Below are 14,014 nucleotides of genomic sequence, written 5' to 3'. Positions count from 1 at the left end.
TAGCTTCAAGTCTCTTACTTTATAAAATGTGCCAATAATAAGCAACCTTCCTCAAAACAGCCCCAGCAGCCATAAACTGATGGTGCCCAAGATTTAAATGTCAGCGCATCACACCGAGTTTGTGGTTGAGCACTGAGCTTGTCTATAGACTGTAATAGTAACTTTTATTCTCCTCTTGTAATTGTCGTCTCCAAGGCTTACTGCCTAGTCTGCTAACATAGGCCCAGTCCTGGAAGCTTCTATCCTCCAAACAAACAATCCAATATAAGTGGAGATTGTTTTCAGCTTCTGAGTCTTACTTTTGAATAAGCTCACCCTTTTTAGTTATATAAAACCAACCTTATTGAACTCTGGCTGGCTGGTTCAACTCGGCTGTTCTGGCTCAAACTTCTCTCCAAGATGACTGATTTAATCTGGCTCCTCTCAGCTTCTCCTGAGGTTCTCTGATTGGCCTCAAACTAACTCTGGCAATCTGTTCTAATCTTCTGGCTTCTTCTCATTCTCTGATTCATTCTGTCTTTCTCTATATCTGTCTTGTTCTATCTGCAACTGGTCTCTATAAAACTATCCCAGTATGACTGCCTCCTCCTCCTCTCTGCACTGGCCCTTAAGTAGCTTTCTTCTCTCTTCTCATGAGAGTTGGGCATATCCTATTCTGTCAAATCTTTCTCTTATTCATCACTTTGTCTGCCATTCAATTAGACATCACTTTCAAACATGGGTGCTTCCTTCTACAAACTAATTTCGCCTTCATTGTTTGGGATTAATGGTGTTTAGTAAGGGTTCGTTCATCTGTATTCCAGCCAAAACAATTTAAGATATATGCTAAAGACTGAGCCACACCACAACTAGAAGCTGGTTTTCTGTTTGATCTTTTTTTTTATATATATAGTAAATAACACAATCTCAAGGCTCACCATGTGATCAAATATCCTGCAACAATAGCTGCTTCTAAGTGGGAAGCTGTTGTGTAGAAATAGTGTATATAATCTATGTGTAATACCAATAAAATGTACAACTCACACTGTATACCCTGCATAGTATATATGGCCTTGTTGTGAAAACATGCCTGGCATCCCTGAAGAGTGAAGGTGGACGGATATATCCCACCTATCTGTATTTCTAGGGCTTTGTGCCTAGAATCTGTGCTCAACAAATATAGTGAATAAATTAACACAAAAGAAAAGGGCCAGTAAGTGTGTTCACTAATAGAAGACTTCCACAAGATTTCATGGTCTGTCTCACGAACCACACACACACACACACACACACCAAAAGCATCAGTAAGTGCCATATGTAAATAGAAAAATAAAAATAAGGAAGGTTAGGATCCAGGGGAGGAGGATGAGGAAAGGGGGAAGGAGATCGATACTCTTGTGTGGATCCCTGTGTGGAATCTGTCAACAGTTTACACCATTCTGAAGTGCTGAATGATTCTGAATGAGGACACCTCCCACATGTCTCTGAGCTGATTTATCTTTCTGCCTGTGACACTCTTCCATGAGTTTAGAGTTCGAAAAGATTTTTTTTAATAGCAGTAACAAATGAAATCAAGATTATTTGGACCCCGAGAACTGGAAACTGGTACCTTTCAGTGACTGACTTCAGAGTGGCATATGCTCTGAACACCTGAGCCCACCTGCATCCACTCAAGCCCTCATGGCAGTGAAGCTCCAAACTGAAAATACACTCCCAATACACTTCTGGCAAGGATTCCTAACTAGGTTTCCTCAATGCAAGCTAGAATAGCAAGAAGTCCTTTAAAAGCTGTGTTTCTTTATTTGACCATTAAGAGACTCAGTAGTAAGATTTGAAGTGTATAGGTTTGAAATGTCAACAATAATTATGTGTGTCAGTGAACTGTCTGGCAGGCTATTTAGTGCCATGTTGGTATTGCCTCACTTAAATCTCACAACACCTCATATCATGGGAGTAGTGAGAGGGAGACCACCAACTGGAGCCAGTTCTCAACGTCATGCCGTAAGCAGGCTTAACTACTGACCCCAGATTTCATCTTCATATACCAAGACCACCTGAGTTTGTCTGTGTTTAACCGTCACCTTTCTTTTTAATGTCTATTCCTTGGCTTCAGTGGCATCTCCCAAGCCCCCCATCCTGCCTCTGCTGCCACCTCCCTGGCTGCTCCCCCATTCTGTCTGAAAGGTCACAGGTACACACCCAACTTGAGATAGTATTTAGACTTCCCTTCTCACATTTAGGAAGTGTTCCTTAAATGCTCCAGACATTTCAGGACTCTATTTATTAAACCTCATTTTCAATTTAACCACATATCATTTCAATTTCCCTTTCCTTGGCATTGTATAGCCCTGAGAATAAGAGCTGGAAACGTGCCTATCACAAGCTGAGTCACATTTAAAAAAAAAAAAAAAAAAAAAAAGTGTTCCCTCCTCAAGCCATTGTTTTCTTTTCTTTTTTTTTTTTAATTTTAAGAAAAAAAAAAACCTTTTATTTTAATAGTAAACCCAAAGCACATGAAACGAGCCAGAAAACTATATAACGAATTCCTACATATTCATATCTAATAAGGGAATGTAACACGGGAGCCCTAGAGCACCACCCAGCTCAAGAAATAGAACTTTGACACATGCCCCAGAAGCCCTGTGAACCCAGCCTTGTCCTGCTCAGAGTTACCATTGTTAGCATTAATCTTCCTTCCAGTCTTCACAGCCTTGTTGAGGTTTCCCCTTGTGCTGTGGATTCACCTCAGGGCCTTGCAGGGTTTCCTGCTATAGAAGGTGCTTGGCCTCTAGGCCAAATCTTCAGACTCCTGTGCAACGTTTCAACTGCAGGTAGATTTTTTTATTTTTCAAAAGGCTGAGCGGCGTGCAACGCGCAGCACATATTTGATATGTACAACTTGGTAATGTCTGAATAAGGAGACAGCCTTGGCAGCCTCATTAGTCAGAACAGCAAGTGTACGCATCATCTCCAACATTTGTTCCTCTTCCGGCATTCCTCTCCCCTTCCCTGACATCTTTCTGTGTTGTACTGCAATGTGTTTACTCACATGTGCTAGGGACACATAGAAAGGGAAGCACCAAAGTGTGTATTCTCCTCCCTGCTCCTGTCATTTGGCATCACTACTTTAAGACTTGATCTTGAGGTATGAGTGCATGATCATTTAATTTTTGTCTCATGTGTATGCATTGTGTGTACACACGCGTGAGCACGCACATGCATGTGCATATATGAAGAAGCTAGGGGTCAATATTGAATGAACTCTATCCCTGGACACCTTATTTTTTGAGACAGAGTCAGTCACTGAAGCAGGAGCTCACTGCTGGCTGGTGGTCCAGCTAGCTAGAAAGCACCCAGACCTGCCCGTCTCTGCCTCCAGGGCACTAAAGCTAAAGTGATGTGTGATAAGTGTGATTTACATCATCACACTTATCTTTTGCATGGGATCAGAACTCAGGTCTCGTGGCTTTCGAACGCTTTGCCAGCTGAGCCATCTCTCCGACACCTCCTTCTAATTTAACTTAATTTTAAGTAGATTATTTTATTTCCAAATTATATTTTGTTTTATCCATTCAGCCATTATTTAAATTGCTGTCAATTTAAATTTTGTTTTATCGTTACATGTAAAGCCATTTGACTGACTTAAGCTTTCTCTAGGGGAAAACAAACAAACAAGGCAGAGTGGACTGCCTAGGTGATTCCACAGAAGTATGTCATGTGTGACTTTTAAACTTTTTTTTTTTTTTTTTTTTTTTTTTTTTTTTTGGTCTTTCGAGACAAGGTTTCTCTGTATAGCCTGGCTGTCCTGGAACTCACTCTGTAGATCAGGCTGGCCTCAAACTCAGAAATCCACCTGCCTCTGCCTCCCAAGTGCCCAAGTGCTGGGATTAAAGAGGTATGCGCCACCACCACCCGGCATGTATGACTTTTTAAAGAAACTTTCTCTACAATAGTTGTAGCACTTCACAATGACTTACAGTCATTGAATGAGATTTCCAGATCTTCTGTGTCAAAATCAGCATTGGCATTCTTAGATTTTCTTAATGTGGGCTCATTTCAATAGGGGAGTGAAAGGATTTTGGTTTCAGTTTGAATTTGTGCTTCCACAGCTCCTGTGAGATAAACATTTTCTCTGTGTGCCTTTGCCCGCTGTGTGTCTCCTTTAACAAACTGCTGTTGGTATTGCTGGCCTGTTTTTTGACTGGCTTGTTTGTCTTCCTCCTACTGAGAGTCTTATTAAGTTACTTATAGACTTGTGGTGTGAGTCCTTTATCAGGTGTGTGCTTTGCAAACATTTTCTCAGAATCTGTAGGTTTTTTTTTTTAGTTTCATCAGAGAGCGTGCAGTTTTAAAATCTGAAACTGGAGGTACAGATAGCTGTAAATCACTATGAGGCTGCTGGGAACGGGAACGCAGGTCCTCCGGAAGAGCAGTCAGTGCTATTAACTGCTGAGCCATCTCTCTGCCCCCTGAGAAATTCTTTCTTAATCGAAGCTCACGGAGATGTTTCCACCCATTCCCAGTTTCTCCCTGTGATTTCTTACGGTTTAAATATTGAATCTATTTTCAGTGAATGTTTGTCCATGGTGTGAGATATTGATTGATGTTCTTGAGCACACGCAAACACACACACACACGTCCAGGTTGTTCCAGCACTGTTGCTTTTAAAGACTCGTTTCTCCATGAAGTTCAAAAATTGGTTGTCATGTATGTCTGAGCTCTGCCTTCTAACGTCCTGTTTTCCATTAGTCTGTGTGTCTGGTCTTATGCCAGTGCACTACAGTTTTGATCACTGTGGCTTTATAGTGTAAATTAAACTAAGTGATGTGAGATGTTGACCGTTGCTCTCTTTCATGGTTGCTTTGGCTTCTGTGGATCTTTTCTCATTTCTGTCCATTTTGTCTTAGAATTGGCTTATCAGCTTCTAGCTGAAAGACCAATAGGATGTCAACCAACGCCATGTTGAATCTATCAGTCTGGGGAGAACCAATATGTTGGAAGCTATGACTGTTCTCCATGAACCAAGTATACCTTTCCATTGCTTTAACCCTTGGATTTATCTCAGTTCCATCCACTGTCACACTATAAAGGTCTCCCATGTATTTATTTATAGGTGCATAATAGAAGCTGTTGGAAATGAGTTTTTATGCCTCAGTTTCTCATGGGCTATGGTACCACATACCTGTAGTCTGAGCACTTGGGAGTGGGAAGGAGGCTGAGGCAGGAGATAAAGGGCACCGTAGACATCAGGCCAGAGCTACGCCACGTAGTCCTCTCTCAAAAGGAAAAATAAATAAACGTCAGCTTCTGATTGCATTATGCCTTGTGTATAAAATATTAAGTAACCTGCATGCATATTGATTCTGTAATCTGAAGCCTTGCTGAACTCTACTGCTCCACTGGGCTTTCTGCAGAGACAGTGGCATAGTTACAAAGACAGCCTTGATTCCTTCCTCCCAAACTAGACCATTGCTGTCATTTTTATTGTCATAGTTGCAGTGGGCAGAACCTCCCAGAAAATGTTGAACACTGCTATTAAAAGCAGACACTCTTGCCTTGTGAGCAGAAAGCCTTCAGTCTTTCACTGTCAAGTTTATTTAATGTTAGTTGGGGATTTTCACAGACCACCTCCCCCTTTGTCAGTTAATGAAGTTTGACTCTATTGCTACTTCACAGGGGATTTGGAATTTTTGTTTTTGTTGGGATTCTGGATTTAGTTCAATTATTTTTACAGCCTCTATTGAGATAACCATACAGGATTTTTCAAACACAGTAAATTATATCAATTAATTTTTCTCAAATGGTAAAATCGGAATTCAGTAGGTAGCTCGGACTTACTTCAAATGCACAGAAATTCTCCTGCCTCAGCTTTCCAAGTGCTAAAATGACAGATGTAAGACACTATCACCAGCATCATGCATATTTACTTTTTAGCTGAGTCCCACTTCATCTCCATGTAGTAACCAACATATACATTTTTATATTTGACTTGCTAAAATTTTAAACCTTCATGCTAAACTGTAGAGAATTTCAATACTACTTTATTCCCTTTGAGACAGTGCCTCATCATACGAGCCTAGAAATTGTTTACTACAGCCATGGCCCTGTACATCACCAGGGACTTTCAAGACTCTGCTCCAGAAACACGATCTAATGAGCACTCCTTCTATGGGGCCTCCCCTCCTCACTGAATCGATGTCTCTGCCCTGTAATTGAGAGAACCAGCTGCTTTGGAGTCAAAGAAAATGCCTCTCATATGGCTTCTAGACATCTCAGGCTATTTTACAATCAGCCCTGAAGAGCTAAGACTAACCTCGACCTCAGGGTTTCATATCCCATCAGCCTGGTGGATGAACTTCAGGAGGGCATGGAGGGATCTACAAGGAAAAGGAAATAAGCAAGTTAAGAACACTTTCTGCTCCACTAATATTTCCTGAATGTCCTTTTTGAAGACAGAAGTCTTCACATCTCTGGGTTGTTTGGTGGATTGGTTTTGGTTTGGGTTTTCTAAGGACGATAAGTATGAATGTCTCTGTTTCTGTCTCATTGGGAGTCTAGACACTTTTAGGCAGACACATGTCACCCAATCATAACTTAAAGAACACCCTAATCTCTAAGGAAAGAATCCAAAATTTCAATATGCCCTGGCTTAAGACAGATAGAGGAAGTGCCTAGTGTGGTTAGCATGTTCAGTGTATTTGGCCTACCTATGGGACATAGAACATAAACCTAAAGCATCAAAGTAGATCCGTCTTTGCTTGTGTGATGTACCACGGCTCACAGCTATGATTTATGTTGTTGCTTTCCCTCAAGGCTGAGCTATCTCTGGTGATGTTCAGATTTCTGGTGCTATTCCACATGGCAGACACACACAATAAATATTTATATGACAATTCTTGTCTAGCAGTGAAGCACTATTTTGAGTAACTCATAATAGAAGACCATTTATTGCGTACTCACTGTCAGGAAGATAGAAACCAAATTCAGAAAGGCCAAGCAGCTTGTCCGTGCTCACATGACTTGTTCAATCAGAACCTAAGCAAGCAGACTGGCTCCACCAGCCCTCTCAACACATTAAAACTACGTGGACATTCAACTTTCAATCATTTACTTAATTGGCACTTGGGAGATGATTATGAACGAATCCAGCATAAAGTAATGGGATCATGTGAATTTCTCTAACCTTATGCACCAAACATTGGACTGTCTTCTCTTCATAAACTTGTGTGGATTGTGGGTTCCACAAATTACCTTTCAGACTAAAAAAAAAATGTTTTCTTGTCATAGTAATCCAAAACAGAAGATTATCTACACACTCACACACACACACACTTTTTAATTTTTTAATATTACAGACTTTATAACAAAGCACATAAAATCATCACTTTATTCCTTAGGAACCACTAATTTCAGACTTTTCAATATAAACATACTTAAGAAAAAAAGATTTTGACAGGGCAATAGCATCTCCTTTTAAAACCTATGTATGGAATCTCCCTTTAAACGTCTGGTTTATTTATACATACCCTTATTCAGGAACACCTTACTCGGGAATAGCCACAAACACAGGTCCTATTTTGTGACTTATTTACCAAGTACTGCACCACGTATAAAATGACTCTGCCAAATCCTTGACGTTTTTCTTTCTCTTTGCAGCAGCACACAGAATCGTGTAGAAGTTTTTGTGATATTTATAATCAGTGGCGTGGTTCCAAAATGATTCTCTGCAGGGTTCTTCATAGAGACCGTCTGCCTCTCTGTAGGTTTTGTTCTCCACTCGGTCTTGGCCATTTTCCCTTTCCATTCCTTTGCTCTGTTTTAGTGTAACTTGTGTGAAGCCTCTTTTTCTTGACTTGTAACCACCGTGTAGTTTTCGTATAATTTCATTTGTGTTCACTATCATTTTCTGTAGAAATGATAGTGAACGAAGAAATGTAGAAATGTAGAAACGCAGTTTAGAAAATCTTCCTCCTGATCCCACCTGTGCCATTGGAAGAATGCATAAAGAGTGCTGGCTGCAATGATAAAGCCAAAAGTTCCCCTCCGTCTGCCTTAACCTCAGCCTCATGAAAAACCAGAGACAAGATAAATATTTTACCAATTAATCTTTATCTTACTCAATTTAGCTACCCTGTTGTAGTCTTTGAGTCTGTATTTTTCCCCACACACAAAATTATCCAGTATTATCTCTTACCTCATCTCTCCTTCCTCCCTGTAGAGAGTCATTGGGACAATGTTGCTGTGGATAGACCCAATAGTAACCTGTGGGAATTGTCCACAGCCTAATGTCAGAGGCTATATATTTAAATATGTATTGCCTATGTGGATGTGGTTATTTAAGGAGAAGTAATGAATTCTCACTGTAATTGTTCAAAATTAACTCTGTTTAAATGCCAAAATAACATTACCATCTCCTAAAAGGAGTCACAGTTCCCTCCCACACTCTCTATTTTTGAGTGAGTGTGTGTGTGTGTGTGTGTGTGTGTGTATGTGTGTATGTGTGTTGACAGTTATGTCAGCTGGTCCCTAGGGACTCTAAGAACAAATACAGTGAGCATCTGTAGCCATCCCCTGGTCCTAATGAGTCACTGGTAAATCAGGAATGTAAAAAGTTCTAGCACATACTGCCCAGAAGTCTGTCTATCAGCAATGCTGCCTTCATAGGCAAACTCGGGACAATGTTTGCACACTGTGTTACAGGTACTGAAACAAAATCCCAGGCCTGTGAAAGCAGCGGGGGCTTGGTTTACAGTGTGAGAGAGACTTGGAGATCATCAATTCACAAGCAACTTCTAAAAGTGTGGAGGCAGAGACTTTTCAAAGGAGATCCAGGCATGAGAGTCTGAATTTCCTTGCACCTGCATTTAAGCCAAGTGGCTACACCCGGGAGGTGACAGGGAGACCCTGGGTTTCCAGGCTCCTGCTCCCTTGGAAGTGCGTGTCAAGTGTGAGATTCCTAGCAGGACAGAGTGTAAAGCTGTTAAGTGCACAGTAGTCTACTCCAACAGACTTTTCTCATCTCAAGCAGACCCCGCTGAGCCACAAACAATACTGCTTTGTGAGCTCTGGTCAGTCTGGTCACAGAATACCTGTGGGGATTTCTTCTCCTGACTCTGTGAAGCAGCTGCCCTGAGACTTGGCAGGCAGGCCACGCTGAGCTCAGGAATATTCTGACTGTGGGTGCCTTCCAGCCCAGAATGATCTCCCAGACATTTCCCTTTTAACGAAGCCCCAGGTTTTTTTGTAATGAAAGGCAATTACATGTGACGTATAATGGGGCCCTGGCTGTGTTTCATTAACTTTTAATTTAAGCTGTTAGTATGGAATTAGTTAGCAGACTGGAGAATCAATCAGTTAACCAGTGGGATTCCATTTTAACAAGGAGAGACCTGTAGGCGGTCAGATGTTAGCGCTCTCTCTCTCTCTCTCTCTCTCTCTCTCTCTCTCTCTCTCTCTCACTCACTCTGTGTGTGTATGTGTGTGTGTGTGTGTGTGTGTGTGTGTGTGTGTGTGTGGTGCATGTGTACATGCAGGCTAAGGAGCTTTGCTGTTTGCTCCCAGCCCTGCAGCCAATCACAGCTCCTGTTTCCTCGATGCTGCCAAGTTAAGTCCCTGACCGGAACACTGTGTGCATCACCCAACACTTATCTCCTATGCAAACTCAAGTGTGAGTCATGAAGTCCAAGGAAAATTCCTTTTGCGTGCTGATGAACTCAAGGACTTTCAGAATTAAACCAAAATAAGTAACTCCGAGAATGGTGAAAATTTTGAACAGTTGCTCTTTGGCCAGAGGGCCCCTACATTCTGGGAAGTTGTAAGTCTTCAGATATTCTCCAAGTCATCTTGAAGTTTCTATATATGCTTCAGGGATGAAATCACTTCCCTCCTCATTCCTAGATTCTACCACTGGATTAGAAGATCTGACAGCTGCTAATCTGGACCAAGAGACACAGTTAATAACTTCAGTTTCAAACCTAATGTCCAGTCATCTCAAAGAAAGATGGCAGCCCAACAGGCAGTGCGGGTTTACCCCCACTGATTCTGAAGGATCTTTTAGGGATTTACCCAGCATCGCATGACCAATTGGGAGAGGACAAGTTGTTCAAGTAGCTTCAGAAAGCCACAAAGAGATGTGAATAGAGGGAAAGAAGTACTATAGGAAATGAAATACCAAGACCCAATAAAAAATGATAGACTAACACAAGACACACATACCAGAAGAGTAATGTGCTCACAGATACCCACATTTAAAAATCACAGAATGTACTATGACGTACACCCCAGTCTTCATTTTAGAATAATTTATTATATCACACTCAGATATATGTATGCTCAGTACCACAAGAAAAAAGAGTGGATGAATAAATAATACAAGCATAGCCCCATTCTCTTTAGGCAGTAATATTACCTGAGGTTGTTAATTTGCCTTGGGAAGGTCGCTAGAACTCAACTTTTACAGTTTAACAGTTATTATCTAGAAATGTTCACTTGTCCTAAAGCAGAAAAGATAATTTAGGGGTTCCTAGAGGAGAAAAACCCTTGATAAGATCTACAACTTAAAAAAGTCCTAAGGCCAGATGGGGCATCACTGGGTAGAGGTAGAGTTACTACCTGAAAAGTTTTCCTGGGCTGTCCTTTGCATCCTGTATCCTGGGGTCCCATGTGTGCAGATTCTGCCAAGCACAAATCAGAAAGGCTTGGGTATGAATTGCATGTGCATGTTTTCAACCTGCCATTATTCCCCGCAAACAGCACAGGACAGCTACTATTTACATGACACATTTCATTAGCGTTTCTACCATAAAGATGTTTTGAATCATACTAGGGGCTTGTGAGATGGCTCAGCTGGTAAGGGTGCTTGGAGCCAAGCCTGATTACCTGAGTTCAATCCCTGGGTGGGACCTATACAGTAGGTAGGAGGAGAGAACCGACTTCCACAAGTTATCTTCTGATCTCCATACACACCGTGGCCCCCATGCAGTGGTATGCACACTCGCCCATCCACCCTTCCCCTCCCCCCACACACAGAATGCTGAGGAATGTGCAAAGCATACATACAAAAACTGCGGCACTCAGAGAGGGCTCTGGCACATCATATCGTTTTGGCATCGTTGGAGGAGTTATAGGGCCAATATTCCCTGAATACAAGGGGCAACTGCACTCAGCTTCCACACATAGTGATCATCAGTCCAGCCTGCTAATTAACATTCCTCACTTCCATGCACCCACCCACTGATCTATTATGCATGGATTATGAACCAATTTGAAAGACGATGAGACCACCTAGCGTGTGGCACACAATTCTTATCTCTGTCTCTCTGTCTGTCTCTGTGGCTGTCTCTCTGTCTGTCTCTATTGTTCCTCCTCTTCTTCCCTCCCTTTCTCCCTCCCTGCTTTAAATTTCAGAGAAAGGTTTAACCTTACCGGTTTTTTCTTTTTCTTTTCCTTTTCGGTCAGAGGGTTAAATAACTTATCTATCACTTCATTTATAAACTTATCTGTCCTTTATTAATAGCGTACAATAAGTCATGTGCATGGAAGGAATCCTAGGATTAAACTGCAAGATAGTTTTCATTGTTTAACTTTTCTGTTTCCTAATCGCTGCTTTTGCATTCCTGTTGGGTACAAAAGGTCAGTAGATACCCTTTACAGTCTTGCTTTGTAGTGACGACAACTTGGTATAATATTGAAGTTCTTTTAAAATGTAATATTCTTTCAAGATGAAAAATAGTGCTACACTGGTTAAAAAAAAATCTTTCAGTCTGCATCTTATATGTAGCCATTTGAATTTCAATTGAACAAACACTTCAGAGGCCGGGCAAATGGCTCAGTTGGTAAGGTGCTTGTGTGCCAGCAAGCATGTGAACTGAACTTTGGATCCAGTAAAAGCCTGGGCTAGAGGTATGTGGCCTGTAGCCCCAGTGGTAGAGGGTGGAGACAGATAGATCCTAAGGGCATTTTGGCCAGGCAGTCTAGCTGAAATGGCAAGCTCCAACTCAGGGAGAGACTCTGTCTCAAAAAGCCAAGATGGAGAAGGAGTTAAGGAAGATATCTCAATATCAATGTCTGGCCTCCACATGTACCATATCTATATTCAGACACATACCACTCCTCTCTCTGTCTCTCTCTCCTGTCTCTCTCTGTGTCTCTCTGTCTCTCCCCCCTCTCCTTTTCTCTCTCTTTCGGTTCTTCAGTTACTCTACCCACATTTTAACAGTCAAATGTGGCTACAAGGCTACCACACTGGGCCACACAGACCCAGCATCTCTCCTCTCTCCTTCCTCCAAGAGAGTTCTCAGAGATTTTGTTTGTTTGTTTGTTTGTTTTTTATCTTCTGTCCCCCTGCTCTATGCTCTCTAGGAAATAAGATCTGGAGAATTCCAGCTTGTGTTAGCACCTGCTGCAGAAAGCAGGCATCAAAGGACTAAGTCCGCCCATTTACATACTCACATGTATTTATATAGGTTTGGTTAAATATTAATTTTAAATGGTTGTAAATGACACTCGAGGATTGCAACAACAACAAAAAGCCCTGTTAACTTGACTTTGAACATGTTCAATAATGTCGAGCTGTTAAACTGTAACTAATCCGACATTCTTGTCAGGTCCTCAACTTGCACAGGGTTTTGTGGCCATCCAGTATGATGCCAAAAAGCTCGGTGATTTTCTTGACAAGAAGGATTGCTTATTTCCATAGACAGAAGGTGCAAATGACTCCATTCTAATTTTCATGTGAGTTAGAAACCTAAGAACTGGAATCCTGGGAATTTTCCAAAGGTTCATGCAATTATTTTGAACTGGTTTTTCCTCGGGGAAACATCTAGGAGTGTGAAAGCCCATGGTCATTGCCTCCTGTTAGCACTGGGACTTAACTTGTCTGGATTGAAGCTATGCAGGCCCTGTGCATGCTGCCACAATCTCTGTGAGTTCATATGTACGCCAGTCCTGTTGTGTCTACAGGACACTGTTCCTTGGAGTCATCCATCCCCTCTGGCTCCTACAATCTTTCTGTCTTATCTTTTTCATGGCTCCCCAAACCCTGAGGGGAGGGGTTTAATAAAGACATTTCATTTAGGACTGAGTATTCCAAAACTTCTCACTCTGCACATTGTTCAGTTGTGGGTCTCCGTATTTGTTCTTCTCTACTACAGGAAGAAGCTTTTCTGATGATGAGTGAGGAAGGCACATGCTGATCTGATGGGTAGACCAGAATGCTAAGAGTGATTTCATTGCTATGCTCCTTTAGCAGAAAAAAACAGGATTCAGTTTTTCCCTAAGCCCATGGTCCACTGAGTCTCAGGTTCTTGGATATGTGAACAATGTCAGGCATGGGTCCCATCTTGTGAAGTGAGCCTTAAATCCAATCAGAGAGTGATTGGTCACTCCTACAAAGCCTGTGGTACTAGTGCACCACCATGTCATGTAGGCAGGTCACTATTTGTAGATCACAGTGTTTGTGGCTGGATTGATGTTTACCTTTCTTCTTTAGTACTTTTCGAAGTAACTTCCAGCACCATGAATGCTAGGCAGTAGGGGTGAAGGCTCGAGTTAGGAACCTGTTCAATTTCTCCATCGTCAGTGAAGGAGATACATGTAAGATACATTGGTGACTCTCCACAAACCATCAGTTTGTGGAGAGTCACCAATAACCTTGACAATAACCTGAGATGTCTGGCGCTTTCTATGGGGCCCCTTTGGCCAACTCAACTATAGGCAATCCATTCCTGATACTGGGGATTATATTTCAGAGCTATCAAGTTGGGGTGCTGTCCCACCCCCATTATTTTGTGAGTTCACTTAGACTTCTTTATGTATATATGGTAGGAATCTTTTTCAGTAGCAGGTTTCTATATGCACCCCCCAATGGCTCTTAGCACACATACACATTTCTTTTTTTAAAAGAACTAATAGAAAAATACTGCCAAGTTTTTTTGTTTGTTTGTTTGTTTGTTTGTTTGTTTTTTAATGTCCTTAATCAACAGCCTTCAACATTCCTGTGTCTTTAGCTTGTCTTTTGGTTCTACCTCTCAGGATC

The 14,014-nt window shown here is 41.6% G+C and overlaps 1 protein-coding gene and 1 long non-coding RNA gene across 5 annotated transcripts in view; one reads left to right on the top strand and one right to left on the bottom strand.

Annotated features, from left to right (window-relative positions):
• Palld (palladin, cytoskeletal associated protein) overlaps positions 1-14,014 on the top strand; it is a 386,960-nt gene that overhangs the window by 256,603 nt on the left and 116,343 nt on the right. The window lies entirely within an intron of this gene.
• LOC143434705 (uncharacterized) lies at positions 7,103-11,593 on the bottom strand. The gene is made up of 3 exons (XR_013104420.1): positions 11,404-11,593; positions 10,591-10,652; positions 7,103-7,960 (listed from the first exon to the last, which is right to left on the bottom strand). It is a non-coding gene; the product is annotated as an uncharacterized LOC143434705 (long non-coding RNA).

The sequence above is a fragment of the Arvicanthis niloticus genome, chromosome 16 (genome assembly GCF_011762505.2).
Source record: "Arvicanthis niloticus isolate mArvNil1 chromosome 16, mArvNil1.pat.X, whole genome shotgun sequence".
NCBI classification, from domain to species: Eukaryota; Metazoa; Chordata; class Mammalia; order Rodentia; family Muridae; genus Arvicanthis; species Arvicanthis niloticus.
Note: the sequence above shows the minus strand (reverse complement) of the source record. Positions and strands in the feature narration are given on the sequence as shown.